Source organism: Stylophora pistillata, chromosome 2, assembly GCF_964205215.1.
Source record: "Stylophora pistillata chromosome 2, jaStyPist1.2, whole genome shotgun sequence".
Classification (NCBI taxonomy): domain Eukaryota; kingdom Metazoa; phylum Cnidaria; class Anthozoa; order Scleractinia; family Pocilloporidae; genus Stylophora; species Stylophora pistillata.
The window spans coordinates 53,900,204-53,915,755 of record NC_142520.1 but is presented as its reverse complement, the minus strand read 5'-3'; the positions used below and the strand labels follow the sequence as shown (position 1 = coordinate 53,915,755).

Here is a 15,552-nt window from a genome sequence, read left to right as displayed (position 1 = left end):
AAGAACACATAACGAGTCTGTTGTCATCGTGTTACGGTGCTTTAGCAGTACTACGGAAACTAAAAAACTTCGCACCATACCACATAAGAAAACTACTGGTGGAAAGTCTTATACTCTCTAAACTGAATTATTGCAACGTTGTGTTTAGTCCTCTCCCAGAGTACCAGACCAAACGCCTTCAAAGAGTACAGAACACGTGTGCGGGTTTTGTGTTAACTAATCTAGTATAGTTTTTATTATTCACTATTTTATCAATTTTGATTTATTGTGAGTATTAGGCATATAGTTAGTTTTTATATTAGTAGCGAAGAGCCACTATGTGGAAGTGTACTAATAAAGGTCATTATTATTCCTATCATTTTTTTCGAGGTTATTCATCATTCCGTATTAGAGTTTTTTAGGGAGTTTCTAATTCGCCTTATTGTGAATGGATGATTTCAATTCGATTAAAATATGATTTAAAACCGTCACCGTCATGTTCAATCTAATTACCGTATTTATTTACTTAACTCCAGCCTAAGGTTTATTTAGATATCAGCCTTATAGGCGTGGCATTTATTCTTACATACTGTACATTGAACAAAAATGTACACTAAACATCTACACTATAGGGACTTTAAGCAGTGACGACGGAAAGCTCTTACGATGGCGTTCGACACTTACCTTTTTCCCTAGTCCTATTTACTTTGCGCAAATTAATGGTAGATATCTAAGCATCATAATGTTTGATATTCTTATTTTCGATCATGGGATTGAGTCTTTCGTCTCTATAACGTAACGTAAAAAACACTGGAATTTTAATTGATAACGTATTTAAGATCAAAACAGCATAGTTATTCAACAATATAATAGCGCGAGTCACCATGAGGGGACGCAAATCGTCTGCACTGCAAGTATCCCGGAAAGTCCCATACATTTTCTTAGACTAAAAGTCTAAGAAAATGTATGGGGCTTTTTGAGCGCTCCAGGCAGCTTTCCTGTAAGGCGTCATAATCTTGTTGCCGCTGACATCGATGTGACAGATAATTGCTTTTACAGTGTTTTCTTTGCCGGCTTATATTGTCATCAAGTTTCAATAAGACGGGTCTCATTTTTCACGAGAACAATAAAGTATTTGTAAATTACGAGATCGGATGCAAGAGCACGTACTGTTTCAACTAATTCGCTCTTCTTGCTTGGGAATACATTAATAAAATGTCGGCGGACCTTGAGGCCTCCACTAAGCTGGAAATACCAAATAAACGTGAGGTAAAATCGCGAAAAAATACTCCCAAGGAGAAACGTAAACAAAGTAGAAATGGGGGAAGCGAAAGCGACAGCAGAAGAAAGCGGGTAATGTGGCTTAAGTTCTGCCTGGCTTAAGTTCTGCCTGGCATCGATGGTGGACCAAATGTGGCTGACACAAACTTGATAGATGAAAAATCATTTTCTCCAAATCTGGATACAAAACAGGTAGGCAACGAAAGCGGACTTATCATGCTTAAGGCTAATTCTAAAGAAGAAATGGAAAGTAATGTGAAGCGAGCACGATTAACAACCGTTTTAGATGTAAATAATTCAAGTTCAGCAACAATGCTTCGGCGGGCGCTTGGAGACGATGCAAGACGCAGGCGGGCTCAATATTCAAGGCCGTTTTTGGCACAGACAACTTTTAAACGTATTGGTAGTCAGAAAAATATCCATTTGAAGAGTCATCATGAGACTCAGGTAAACAGAAGTTCAAATATTCAAAAAGGCTGGTTGCTATGGAGTGACGTCATAAACCGGCTTAGGGCCTGATTACATGAGCCGAGCTGGCCCGGTTAGCGGGGCTGATTTCTTTTGTTTTCACGCTTTGGCGAACACCAAAACAAAAGAAATCAGCCCGGCTAACAGGGCCAGCCCGGCTCATGTAATCAGGCCCTAAGTGTATTTGCTGCCTTATGTTTTGTTGTGAATGTTGGTTTTGTGGTGTATCAGAACTCATTTCTGCTTGGCAGGAAAATGACATATAATACCGTTAAATTTCATTAAAGATCCAGCAAAGTGCCTGAGTTTGATTTTGCAGCTTATAGCGGTTGATGGAAGATGCATCTAAAGTTAAATTTCCCGTAGGTACTTAAAGTTGGAATCACCTGAAACCATCTGAAAGCACCCATGAAACCATCTGAAACCCCCAAGGAAACCATCTGAAATTACCTGAAAATATCTCGAAACAATTTGAAACAACATGAAAGCACCTAAAAAACTACGGGTGACATCAGAAAATAAGTGTTAACAATCGAGTTTATCCACAGGGAGCCCGGCTTACGGATATCGTATATAATGCCCTACAGTACAGAATAGGCACCACAAACAGGTCTTCAAGGAAACATTCCACTGTTCTTGTTGAAAACACACTCAATTAGCTCTACCAATGGCTGGGAGTTGCACGGGAATATGCGAATTCATTTCTTGACAAAGCAATTGCGTGACAATAACAACATGCGATCGCGAATGCAAAGAAGAAACTGTTTTAAATCGAAAGAAATACGTGAAGTTTTTTCAACGGGATCATGCAAATTATATAAGAAAAAGCCCAGGAAGGCTTGAAGATTTTCAAACTTCCTAAGGACACTTTGAACATTGTGTTTCTTTTAATCAGAGACGAATTTATAGCGTGACCTAGAATTTCACTGACTTTGTCATTGCAAAAGTGAAATATATGTGGATTTTTTGCAAGGTACTTTACTGCAAATGGCAGAATATAGCTGATGAATGGTGGCTTTAACTTTTACTGCCTAAGTAAATTTCAGGTGGTTTCAGGTGATTTCAACATTTAGTACCTACATTAAATTTCCAGGCTGTGTCTGCCATTCTTGACTCTTCATATTTTTGCAATGTTTTTATGTTACATGTCTAGCCATGTTATGCTACTCAAGCAAAAAGTTGGTGATGCTAACAAATAATCAATGAACTTTGCAAGCGAGGCCAGATTGGACACAGAGTGCTGTGTATTCTGCAAAGTTATTAAGGTAGGTTATACCTGCAATTGCTAAATGACATGCATCATAGCAGAATTCTACAGTAACACAAAACATTTTCAGGTTACCGGTATTTGTGATGAAATTTATTTGTAATCAATTAGTGACAGCTTTCTTGACTTTATGGAAAGGCAGAAATCTGTCCACAAACATGAACCTGTTTTATCTGTGATGAACAGTGATTATATATCTACAAATAGTAGTGAATATTATGACTTTAGCCAAGTTAATTCATTATTAAGTCGTACGTGCACTTTATTGATAGGAATGTGCCTGTCCTGATGTTCCTCGTGGGAAGCCTGTGCTGAGCGTTTCCCAAAGAGCAAAGCATATACTGGGGGGTAGGTACAACTCTGCATTTCCGTATTGACATGCATAAAAACGTCTAGCTTGCAGTATATTCACTTTCTATTTAGAACCCATGTCTTTAAATCTCACTTGGGATACTCAGTTTGACAGACAGTTACCAGCAGAAATATGGTAGGCTTGGATTATAAAGGTGGAAACTAAATTCACTGTATTTTTTTCCTGTCTGTTTCAGATGGACAGGGTTGAGATGACTTGCTCTTTCCCCTTGAAGAGGAACCATGTGATTTCAATTTATGTGCTCTGCATGCAATGTATAACATTTGAATTTTTAAATTGTGTGTACCCATTGTAGTATGGTACAGTCAACATTGTTTTCGTTTAAAGAAATCTATTTTCTTGAAGTTTAATCCTGTAATAATGATCTTTTGTTTAGTGTTGCCTGATCACTTCTGAGATATAAATTTATTTTTCATATTTCTTTGATTAATATAGCATTCAGCGTAATGTCAGAGGGCTTCTGGGATATATAGCAAACTTAGTTTTTCATTCACGGTTAATAGAGGGATATGTTGTCTTTCCTTTCTGGTTCACCCAGGTTGAATTCCTGGCATTCAATGTAATGCCTGAGTGCTTCAGGGATATATAACATACTTAGCTTTTCATTCATGGTTAATATAGCGATGTGTTGTCTATCCTTTCTGGTTCACCCAGGCTGAAGTCCTGGCATTCAGAGTAATGCCAGAGCTCTTCTGGGATATATAACATAATGAGCTTTTCTCTCATGGTCAGTATAGGGAAGTGTTGTATATACTTTCTGGTTCACCCAGGCTGAAGTCCTGGCATTCAGTGTAATGCCTGAGCACTTCTGGGATACATAACATACTTAGTTTTTCATTCATGGTCAATCTTGGGAAGTGTTGTCTATATCCTTTCTGGTTCACTCAGGCTGAAGTCCTGGCATTCATTGTAATGCCTGAGCACTTCTGGGATATATAACATACTTAGATTTTCATTCATGATTAATATAGGAAAGTGTTGTCTATCCTTTCTGGTTCACCCAGGCTGAAGTCCTGGCATTCAGAGTAATGCCTGAACACTTCTAGGACACATGACATACTTAGTTTTTCATTCGCGAATATTATAGGGAAGTGTTGTCTATCCTTTGTGGTTCACCCAGGCTGAAGTCCTGACGTTTCAGTGTAATGCCTGAGCGCTTCTGGGATATATAACATACTTAGTTTTTCATTCATTGTCAATCTTGGGAAGTGTTGTCTATCCTTTCTGGTTCACACAGGCTGAAGTCCTGGTATTTAGTGTAATTAATGCCTGAGTGCTTCAGGGAAATATAACATACTTAGCTTTTCAGTCATGGTTAATAAAGGGAAGTGTTGTCTATCTTTTCTGGTTCACCCAGGCTGAAGTCCTGATATTAAGAGTAATGCCTTAGTGCTTCTGGAATACATAACATACTTAGTTTCTTTGACAATCACGGGTTAATCTAGGGAATTGTTGCCTATCCTTACTGGTTCACCCAGGCAGAAGTCCTGGCATTCATTGTAATGCCTTAGCGCTACTGGGATATATAACATACTTAGGTTTTAATTCATGGTTAATATAGGGAAGTGTTTTCTATCCTTTCTGGTTCACCCAGGCTGAAGTCCTGGCATTCAGAGTAATACCTAAGTGCTTCTGGGATATATAGTGTGAAGAAATTCTTGTGACTCAAACTGTTCTGCTGTTTGAGCTCTTCACCTACCTACAGCAGAGCGACAATAATAAATGGTCAATTGAGACACAAATTTGAAAAACAGTTTCATTTACTGCTAGAAGGCGCCCTGCAAACCGCGACGGGAAGAGAACTTCAAAACACAAAATGCTGCGAAAAAAAAAACCAATGAATAAATCAAGGCAAAACAAAAGCTGGTACATTTCTTTGCGAAGCTAGATCATGAAATTTCCGATGCGCCGTCTTTGTAGGACGTAAACACACGACGACGACTGATTTCCTGACAAACTGGGCAATACGAGATAACATGAATTATGCAACAACACGAAATAACGCACACAGCCTCAAGTAATCTATATACTGTATTTCCTTGAATAGGCGCCCACCCCTCGGCCATCCAAACTTCAAATGCGCTGGAATTTTTCTTGTTGATGAAGGGGCGTCTCTGGGTGTGCCACCTTAAAGTACAGCCTAATGACTATGACCATATAAAGAGTTTAAAAATACAGAATTGCTGAGTTATACTGCACTTTTGGGTGTGCCACCTGAAAGTACAGCCTATTGACTATGATCAGAGAAAGAGTGTAAAAGTACAAAAAATGCTGGGTTACACTGCACTTTTGGGTGTGCCACCTTAAAGTACAGACTACTGACTACGATCATATAAAGAATTTAAAAATACAGAACTGCTGGGTTACACTGCACTTTTGGGTGTGCCACCTTAAAGTACAGACTACTGACTACTGACTACTGACTACAATCATATAAAGAATTTAAAAATACAGAAATGCTGGGTTATACTGCACTTTTGGGTGTGCCACCTTAAAGTAGAGCCTATTGACTACAACCATAGAAAGAGTCTAAAAGTACAAAAAATACTAGGTTACACTGCACTTTTGGGTGTGCCACCTTAACGTACAGACTACTGACTACAATCATATAAAGAGTTTAAAAATAGAGAAATACTGGGCTATACAGCACTTTTGGGTGTGCCACCTTAAAGTACAGCCTTTTGACTACAATTCTAGAAAGAGTGTAAAAATACAAAAATGCTGGGTTATACTGCACTTTTGGGTGTGCCACCTTAAAAGTACAGCCTATTGAATATGATCATAGAAAGAGTGTAAAAATACAATAATGCTGGGTTACACTGCACTTTTGGGTGTGCCACCTGAAAGTACAGACTACTGACTACGATCATACAAAGAGTTTAAAAATACAGAATTGCTGGGTTATACTGCACTCTTGGGTGTGCCACCTTAAAGTACAGCCTATTGACTACGATCATAGAAAGAGTGTAAAAATACAAAAATGCTGGGTTATACTGCACTTTTGGGTGTGCCACCTGAAAGTACAGCCTATTGACTATGATCAGAAAAAGAGTAAAAAAGTACAAAAAATGCTGGGTTAAACTGCACTTTTGGGTGTGCCACCTTGAAGTACAGACTACTGACTATGATCATATAAAGAATTTAAAAATACAGAAATGCTGGGTTATACTGCACTTTTGGGTGTGCCACCTTAAAGTACAGCCTATTTACTACAATCATAGAAAGAGTGTAAAAGTACAAAAAATGCTGGATTACACTGCACTTTTGGGTGTGCTTCCTTAAGGCACAGACTACTGACTACAATCATATAAAGAGTTTAAAAATAGAGAAATGCTGGGTTATACAGCACTTTTGGGTGTGCCACCTTAAAGTACAGCCTTTTGACTACGATCCTGGAAAGAGTGTAAAAATACAAAAATGCTGGGTTATACTGCACTTTTGGGTGTGCCGCCTTAAAGTACAGCCTATTGAATATGATCATAGAAAGAGTGTAAAAATACAATAACGCTGGGTTACACTGCACTTTTGGGTGTGCCACCTTAAAGTACAGACTACTGACTACAATCATAGAAAGAGTGTAAAAATACAAAAATACTGGGTTATACTGTACCTTGGGTGTGCCACCTTAAAGTACAGTCTACTAAATAAGATCATAGAAAGAGTGTAAAAATACAAAAATGCTGGGTTATACTGCACTTTGGGGTGTGCCACCTAAAGTACAGACTTCTACATACGATTAATAGGAAAGGTAATAAATACTAAATACTAAATAAGAAAGGTACCTAGTGCATACTGTGAAATTGAAAAGGAAGCAAGTACTTACAAATGGTGCCCATTTCAAAAGCGCTCTCCGATGAAACATCTGGGCGCTGCACAATATAAACCACACCTCACAAATTTAAGAAAAATAAACAAGAACTGTTGAACCACAAGTGAAGGTACTTGCCAATGCCACCTCTGGTATCAAAGACTTGCATCAACACGGGACTGACAAAATGTAACACAGTTAAGAATAAAATTCTTAGCTGTGTTTACATCTGTGTAGGAGAGCTTCAATTTGTCCAGCAGAAGGGAGAATCCCACAATCTCTTCCAGGTTTTGAAGAGTTTCAAATTCTGTTGGACCTGAAATGTGTTTTATCACAATGGGAAAAATAATAGATATACCCACAAAGTGAATCAATTGACCACTCACGCACCCGACATAGAGCTAACATGAACATTCTGCTTTGAAAAGCAGACTCCTGACCACTCTTCTTCTTAACAGAAATTCTATCACCATAAAAAGACTCTGGGCCAAAGCTCTTCAGGGCTTGATTGGCTTCTGGAAGTGAACCAATCTTGTAGGCAATCAGACCAATGGATGCAAGCAACTGCTCTGTATTGCGCATCTCCATATGTACTGCACACAACTGAATGCTAGTAAGCTCTTCATCAAGGAGAAAAAGGAGATCATCCCGGATTCCAGTTGATCTGCAAATTATGGATAACAATGGTGCATTTACAATAATTATATTGTAAATGGGTACCCCAAGAGGAGCAGAGATGGCATAGTGGTGAGAGCAATCGCCTCCCACCACTGTGGCCCGGGTTCAATTCTCGAACCTGGCGTCACGTGTGGGTTGAGTTTGTTGGTTCTCATCCTTGCTCTGTGGGTTTTTCTCTGGGTCCTTCGGTTTTCCTCCCTCCGCAAAAACCAACATTCCAAGTTGTGTCCCCAATTAGCTTCAAGCTAAATACCCCTGACACATTCTTAAAGTTTATTATTATTATTATTATTATTTATAAATAAAAAATAAATAGTCTTATGAATATCATGGCGATAAATAAATGGTGGAAGGTGGCTGCTCTTACCAGTGCATCAACTTTGGTACCCAAAAGGCCTCAAGCACTTCCTACATAAGCCTGTGCATTATATAATGATCATGAAAGGCTAAACTTAAAGTATACCTGCCTATGTTACACTTGCTTTGTAGGCATTCTAGGCAGGTTTCATCTAGGGCCACTTCATGACATTTGCAACCCTAATGGGAAATGAAATTACCTCAAAATAAATTAATATTATCTTACAAAATTTTGTGGTTGCATTATTAGAGAAGACTGTAGCTTGTGTATTGTAACTGATGAACTACAACTAAAAAATGCTCATTGATCCACATGTACACCAACACAAATACTAACCCTGCATTGCATATAAAGCAGAATTCTACATCTACCCCTCGACCACTAAGTTGAAAATCAAGATCCCCTTTCTTTACCAAAAGAAGGATCAGTGTTTTGTAGTCCAATGAAACTAAGATATGACAAAAAAAACAACAGCAATAAAGAATTATGATATGACATACCCCTGGTACATGTAGAAAATTAACTTATTGTTTAAAATAATGGTCACTGATAATGAAAAAAAAAACCCTCAAATTAAGTTTCTAAAAAGAAAGTCAGCATCCTCCCTTTTAAAAAGATTAAGGTTAATGTTCTTGCAAATAACTTTTATGTAACAAAATGATAGAAACATCTTACCATCAAATTCTACATTGAACTTCATGCCATCAACAAAAATTCCTTGGTTCTTGATGATTCTCTTTTGTTCATTTAGATCCTTTAAAAGTACCTTCAGGCTTTCCCTATCAAAATAACAGGCATGAACACAACCGATGAAACTTGTTGTTTATTCAGAGCTTATGTTGGGGTAATGTTCTTATAATGCAAAAGGATTTGCAGTTTTTTTCCTCTTTCTGTTTAATTCATAATGTGTGGGTATTTTGGGTGTGTGTGTGTGTGTGTGTATTTGTGTGTACTACATTTGTCAGATCTTAGAGCCAGTACTGGAAATTCAGTCAACAATACAACTATGAAAACTGTAACATATGTTCTATAAAACTATAAGCTTTCAGTAACGAAAGCTTTATGAGAAAGTGTCTCTACTGTGCAAATTAAAAACTTTGTAACCACGTCAAGCAAAGGAGAAAAAGTATTTTAGTAACATGATATAATAGAAATTAATGATGAACCTGTTTTCTTTACAATTGGCAATGGCCAGTGGGTAAACAGACTTTGCACCCTGTATGTTGTAAACAGGGTTAAGATGGGGAACCAGACCTACCAACACCTGATTTCTACCTGATCATAAAAAAATGATAATAGAAATGGTTATTATTTCATTTTGATTCAAGGGAACAAAAATTATGCACAACCACACACTTAATCCGAGATAAGGTATTGTTTTATAATTTATGGCAGCAGACTTAAACCTGACAGTCAGTATTTACCACAAAAGGGTCTTCCATCTATCCTCATCAGAAGTTTGAGAGTTAGTAAGCACACATTATGCAGCCTTTGCTCACGGACAATCAACTCCAAAACAGGAAACAAATCCACCTGATAACCTTGTAAAGGAGAAGGCACCTTTTTCACATCCATGTATTCTTTACAAACTCCAAAGATCACTTTTTTGGCTGCCTTCATTTGGTTAAGGTTCAACAATATTGGTGTGTCAGAGGATTTCTAAAACGGAAGCCAAAGAAAGAAACCAAAAGAAAAATTAAAACAACAAAATTAACATGAAAAATACATCTGATATAACTGAGGTTTAAAAAAATTAGCTATTATCATAGTAATAGTAAATAATAATGAGACTTGCACTTCTTCTACCACTTTCAAGCATTAAATTTGTTACTGTGGAACTGCTTCCAAGTTGGGATAAATTAAATCTGAGTGCAGACATATCCTTTCCAAAAGAAGCCTCTTAAGATTGATAACTAATGACAGACCTTACTTACCCCTGTCCTTCCAAGTTTGGTGATATCGATTACAGCTTGCCAAGTATTACCAGATACCCTTGCCTTGGTCTTGAAATATAATAGCACTCAATCTGGAACTCGGAGGCTTTCCACGTATAAGGAAAATGTTTCATCACCAACAAGCTCTTCCACCGTCCGTTTAACTCCTTTCTTTAGGGCCACGTCCTCCACAATCTCATTTAAAATAGCCTTGGCCTCAGGATCGCCAAAAGCACACATGCTGGAAAGCACCGTTGATAAATTTTCTCGGCTCCTTTCACAAATGCCTTGTGCATCTTAGAGAACGCGGCTCCCCCTTTTCTTAATAAGGAAAGTCTTTTCTGGGATCTCCAAATCACTCCTTTCAGAAATCTCCTTTAGATTAGGAGAGCTAAGACTGCCACTGTTTGGAGGAGTCAAATAAAACGAGACAGGCATTTCTTTCGTACTAGGAGGAGTGTTGAATTGAGGGGTCATTGTAAGGCACCGAGCTGCACGTGGTCGCTCGCAATTCAAGTCGTTGCCGTCTCCCTTGAGGGAACTCAAATCCAAGCCATTCAAAAATTCTTTAACTTTATAAATCGCGGCGGATCCTCCTTCTTCAGAACCTCTCTTTTTCCTCAGAATAACCGATACAAGCCCAACAGACGAGCAAACAACTTCAAATGCGCTGGAATTTTTCTTGTTGACGAAGGGGCGCCCATCGAGAAGCCGAAATTTGTCGCTTTCAATTCGGCAGAAATCTTCTGGAAAAGTTGTCACGATCGGCGATCGCTTAAAATATTGCAGAGGAGTAATTCCACAAAATTCTCTTGTGAGCACATACCAGTAATTATCCTCGCTTAATGCATCACTGACGACGCGAGAGAAGGTCGCAAAAACCTCTCCTTGGCGCCATTTTTGGGGAAAATAACTAAGAAAACTACATGCACACAAAGCAATCTGGGAAAAAAAAAGAACATTGTCCAGATCCAAAACCAGACACCGTCCAGATCCAACCGAAAGGGGCGCTAACGATATTAACCATGCAAACGCTGACATAAAAACCACATATTTAATGGGATTAGAACGCCTGGGGAGTTTGATGTGTACTTCCAGTGCAGACGATTTGCGTCCCCTCATCTTGGTAGATTGGGTGGTAAATAGCCGAGAACCACATTTTACTGATTCTTTCCGACGTAGAAATATTGTCACTCAACTTTCTCAAAATTATATTAAGCTTTTAAAAATAACACAACGAAAGAAATAACTTTGAGATCCTAGAATACTTACACCAATGAATACGTGAATTGCGTTAAGCAAAGTGTTAACTTAACTTAGGTTCAAACGTGTTGCAGTGCGTCCAGATCTCGTATTTCAAGCTACACGTCTGCAGAGTCGTCTTTTACAGCAGTTTAGTCGATATTGAAATCCCCCAAAACGACAATTTCCGATCCGCTGGCAGTTTTGAGAGTGAGTGAGTCATTTAGTGCATCGAAGAATGTCTCAGAACAGACGTCAGGTGTCCTATATACACAGGCAATAAACAATTTCTTGCACTTGAGTCGATGTACTTCAATCCATAATGTTTCAATATTTTCAGTAGTCAAATCCGTTCTAAGTTTGTAGGGAATCCCATTGCGTACGTAAATTGCCGTGCCGCCGCCTCTTTTACCCGTTGGGTCATTTCTCAGTACTGAATAGCCAGTAATATCTACTTCTGTCAGAACCTTTATAGATGGGCTAAGGCATGTTTCAGTTAAAGTAAAAATGTCGAATCTGCTTGACTGCCCTAAACGCTCTCTATTTAAAGAATAGTGTATTTCTGTCGAGGAACTATCGGTTGATAGTTGCCCCGCGAAAATTTGATGTTCTTAAAACAAATATTTCGCTTCTCGGGAGATTATGCTAGTTCCGAGACATAAACACTCTATTGTCTTTATTGTTCACCATTCTTCCGCGTGCCAGTTGAAAAAAAGTCAAAAACCTACTAAACGCAGATCAATCAAATATTTATTCATACGTACAGCCTGTCACAAATGTCAATAATTCGCAACCGTACATTAGCTAAATACTACGTTATACCTGTCAGAATATGTAATTTGTGGTAATCCTAATTAGCATAAATTGATATTTTGCCGGCACGTATCGGAGGACTGGGGGTGGCTGTGAGGTACGCAGAGAGTTATGGGATCGTGATCTGTAAGCAGAGGTCGTTTGCGGAGCAAGGTATTCTACGGTCAGCCTTCACCGGACGTCGCTGTTCCTTTTCGTTTGAGTCTTTTGTATAAATTTAGAGCGGTACTTGCATAGTACCTTAAGTAACTATGCAAAAATGTCATTTATAGGATACCCTAAAACCCCAAGGGTGGCACCACTGCCTTGGTCGGGGGTACACGTTCCTCGTTTTTTCCAACTGCTGGTTTTTAGGGGTTTTTGTGTCCGGCTTTGGTGCATTTAGTTTACTTCAACTGTAATAGGCTTCTGTTAGCATACCGATTTGGCGTTAAATAAACGTTGGCTTGGCTGGCCAACCCGCCCAGATATCAACTCTTTGTGCATGTCTGGTTGAGCAGTGAAGGCAAAATAGTCCCTTTTACAATTGTGGGCTTGGTGGCCAGGCCTTGAAACAAGAGTGAGGCTAAGGGTGACCCTGTTGTGATAGAGACCTGTATCTAGTTAGCATGATAACAAAGTAATTTGCATTTGAAAAGCAGCAACATCTATATCATAACAAGGTCACTCTAAGCCTCATTCCAGTTCAAAGGCTTGGCCACCAAGCCCACAACTGTAAAAAGGACTTTTTGAAAAGTCACTGTTTTTCCGATCTGCCTAACTTCACGGCTATCAGACCACTCAAAATTTTTCACGGATGTGTATTTTCCGCGGACGGGCACTATGGATTATCATAGTTCACCACTAAATTTTCTCCGGTTTTTGTCTGTTTAAATCGATCACGTGACGTGATAGTGTTCAACTGTGGAGAGACACTATCAGCCCATAGTGCCCTCCCGCGGAAAATACTCGGATGGATAGTGCCCGTCAGCGGAAAATATCTACCTGGATTGATAGTACTCATCCGTAAAAAGTTTTGAATGGTTTGACGGCCGCGAAGTTAGGCAGATCGGAAAAACAGTGACTTTTCAATTCTGACAGGCATAACGTATTATTTAGCCAATGTACGGTTGCGAATTATTGACATTTGTGACAAGCTGTAGGCGCGGAAGCTAATTTAGTGGTGATCAATTAAAACAATAGAATGTTTATGTCTCGGAACTATCGGTCTGATAGTTGCCCCTTGGAAATTTGATGTTCTTAAAACTAGCATATTTGCCCTCGAAGCTTCGCTTCTCGGGAAAATATTTGTTTTAAGAACATCAAATTTCCGCGTGGCAACTATCAGCCGATAGTTCCTCGACAGAAACACTCTATTGTTTAAATAGTGTCTCTCCACGGATAAACACTCTCGCGTCACGTCATCAACTTAAACCAAAAAGAATCGAAGAAAATTTAGTGGTGAACTATAATCCATGATAGATACTGCGTAAAGTGAGTAGTACGTGACCTGATCCATTTGTATCATCAAATATAAAAATATCAGCCTGTATGAGGAGGGCTTTGGGATTGTCGGTTTTGTAGTTTTGACTGTTTTTTTTTTTTTTTATCGGTGTTTCGGTTTTTGGGTCAAAAAGGTTCGGTTTTTCGGTTTTGATGTTCAGAGCGGTTTGCGGATTATATGTGTTTTTGCATTCGGTTTTCGGTTTTCACGAAGACCCTGAGACGGTTTTCGGTTTTTCCTTTTGGACCCCTTCAAAGGTGAAAATGTAGCGGTTTTGTCAGGTTTGCGTGCAGTTTTCGGTTTTGCTGCCTTTTTTCGTCGGTTTTTCGGTTTTGGAGATTTTTTTCTCCGGTTTTGCGGTTTCCCAGAGGCCCCATGCAATGCCCCCCCCTCCTGTATATTGACAACATCTATGGAAGGTGTATACCCAGTTGCGGCTTCTTGTTATGCGGAGATTTCAAGCGCCTAAATATTCGCCACTTGACCACCCAATTCTAGCTCAAACACCTGGTAGACAAGCCTATAAGGAAGGACCAAATTTTGGACTTAGTGATCACAAACCTCCCTCAACTACACGATGCAAACTCAGTCCAAACCCTTCCCCCCTTCGGCCTGTCCGATCATAAGGTCGTTCTTGTGGGCCCCAAGGCGAGGCCACAAGGCGAGGCCAGTTGGAAAGGGTTCCGGTTGGAAATCTGTTGCAAAGCGGGATACTCGTGCAAGTAGAAAGTTGGAGCTCGGACGCTACCTCTCGTCTATCGAATGGTCCCTGTTCAACCGCGCTGATTCGTGCCTGGCCAAGTTGAATCTGTTTGTAGACACGATTCACATTGGTATGGATCATACTATGCCGATCAAGCACCACAAGATTCACGTCAACGATGCACCTTGGATCATCGCTGAGTCAAAATACCTTATAACGCTACGAAAGAAAGCATTCAACAGTGAAGACAAGAAGAGCTACTACTCTAATGCTGTAAACCGAAACCGTAAATCGCAGCGCAGCAAGTACTTTTCCTCAAAAAATGACAATCTCAAGTCCACCAAGCCCTCGCAGTGGTGGAATGCTGTCAAACGGGTTGCTGGAATAGTTCCCTGTTCCAGTTCGAACAGCATTTTCTCCAGTTTACAACTTGAAAGCGAACTCAGTGAACTTGAAATCGCCAAAAAAATTAACTCCACCTTCCTTGCTCCCATGAAAATCTTCCAGCCATTAGAGCCAGTTGCAACTGTAGAGGACGAACCCTATGTATTCACTCTATCCGAGCCTGCGCTTCTGGCCACCCTGAGACAACTAAATCCACGCAAAGCGGCCGGATCCGACTGTATTCCTAATTGGCTCTTGCGTGAGTACACTGAGGTTCTTGTCGAGCCCGTGACGGCCATTGTCAACTCTAGCTATGGAGAGCAAAGACTGCCTTCACTCTCGAAGCTAGCTGACGTCGTTCCGCTCCCGAAGTAGAAGCCTGTAGAAAACCTCAGCAAGCAGCTGCGCCCCATCTCCCTGACTCCCGCCATCTCGAAACTCGCGGAAGGTTTTGTTGTATCGACCCATGATGTTGGCCCCGCTGTATTGAAGAACATTGACCGTGATCAATACGGTGCTATCCCTAAATCCTCCACCCTGTTCGCTCTGATCTCGATGTTTCACCACTAGTCACAAGCTACAGACGGTACCGAGGCAGCCGTTAGAGTCGTGTTATTTGATTATCGCAAGGCCTTAATAATAATAATGATAATAATAATAATAATAATAATAATAATTTGATATTTATATTGCGCAAATTAACACGTAGATATGATCAAATGCGCATCACAACACTTTTCGGGGGACTTTGGCCGGACCGCATCAGCAGTTTACAAACAAT

At 39.7% G+C, this 15,552-nt stretch overlaps 1 long non-coding RNA gene and 1 pseudogene across 2 annotated transcripts; one reads left to right on the top strand and one right to left on the bottom strand.

The window, feature by feature from the left end:
• Window positions 1–869: 869 nt before the first annotated feature.
• On the top strand, window positions 870–4,676 carry LOC148740367 (uncharacterized). The gene is made up of 4 exons (XR_015997154.1): window positions 870–1,452; window positions 2,882–2,993; window positions 3,268–3,343; window positions 3,544–4,676. It is a non-coding gene; the product is annotated as an uncharacterized LOC148740367 (long non-coding RNA).
• A 430-nt stretch (window positions 4,677–5,106) lies between these two features.
• On the bottom strand, window positions 5,107–12,004 carry LOC148740366 (uncharacterized; annotated as a pseudogene). Its single transcript, XR_015997139.1, has 7 exons — window positions 10,147–12,004; window positions 9,637–9,871; window positions 9,379–9,487; window positions 8,888–8,991; window positions 8,545–8,660; window positions 8,318–8,391; window positions 5,107–7,840 (listed from the first exon to the last, which is right to left on the bottom strand). The product of XR_015997139.1 is annotated as an uncharacterized LOC148740366 (transcript).
• Between the last annotated feature and the right edge of the window lie 3,548 nt (window positions 12,005–15,552).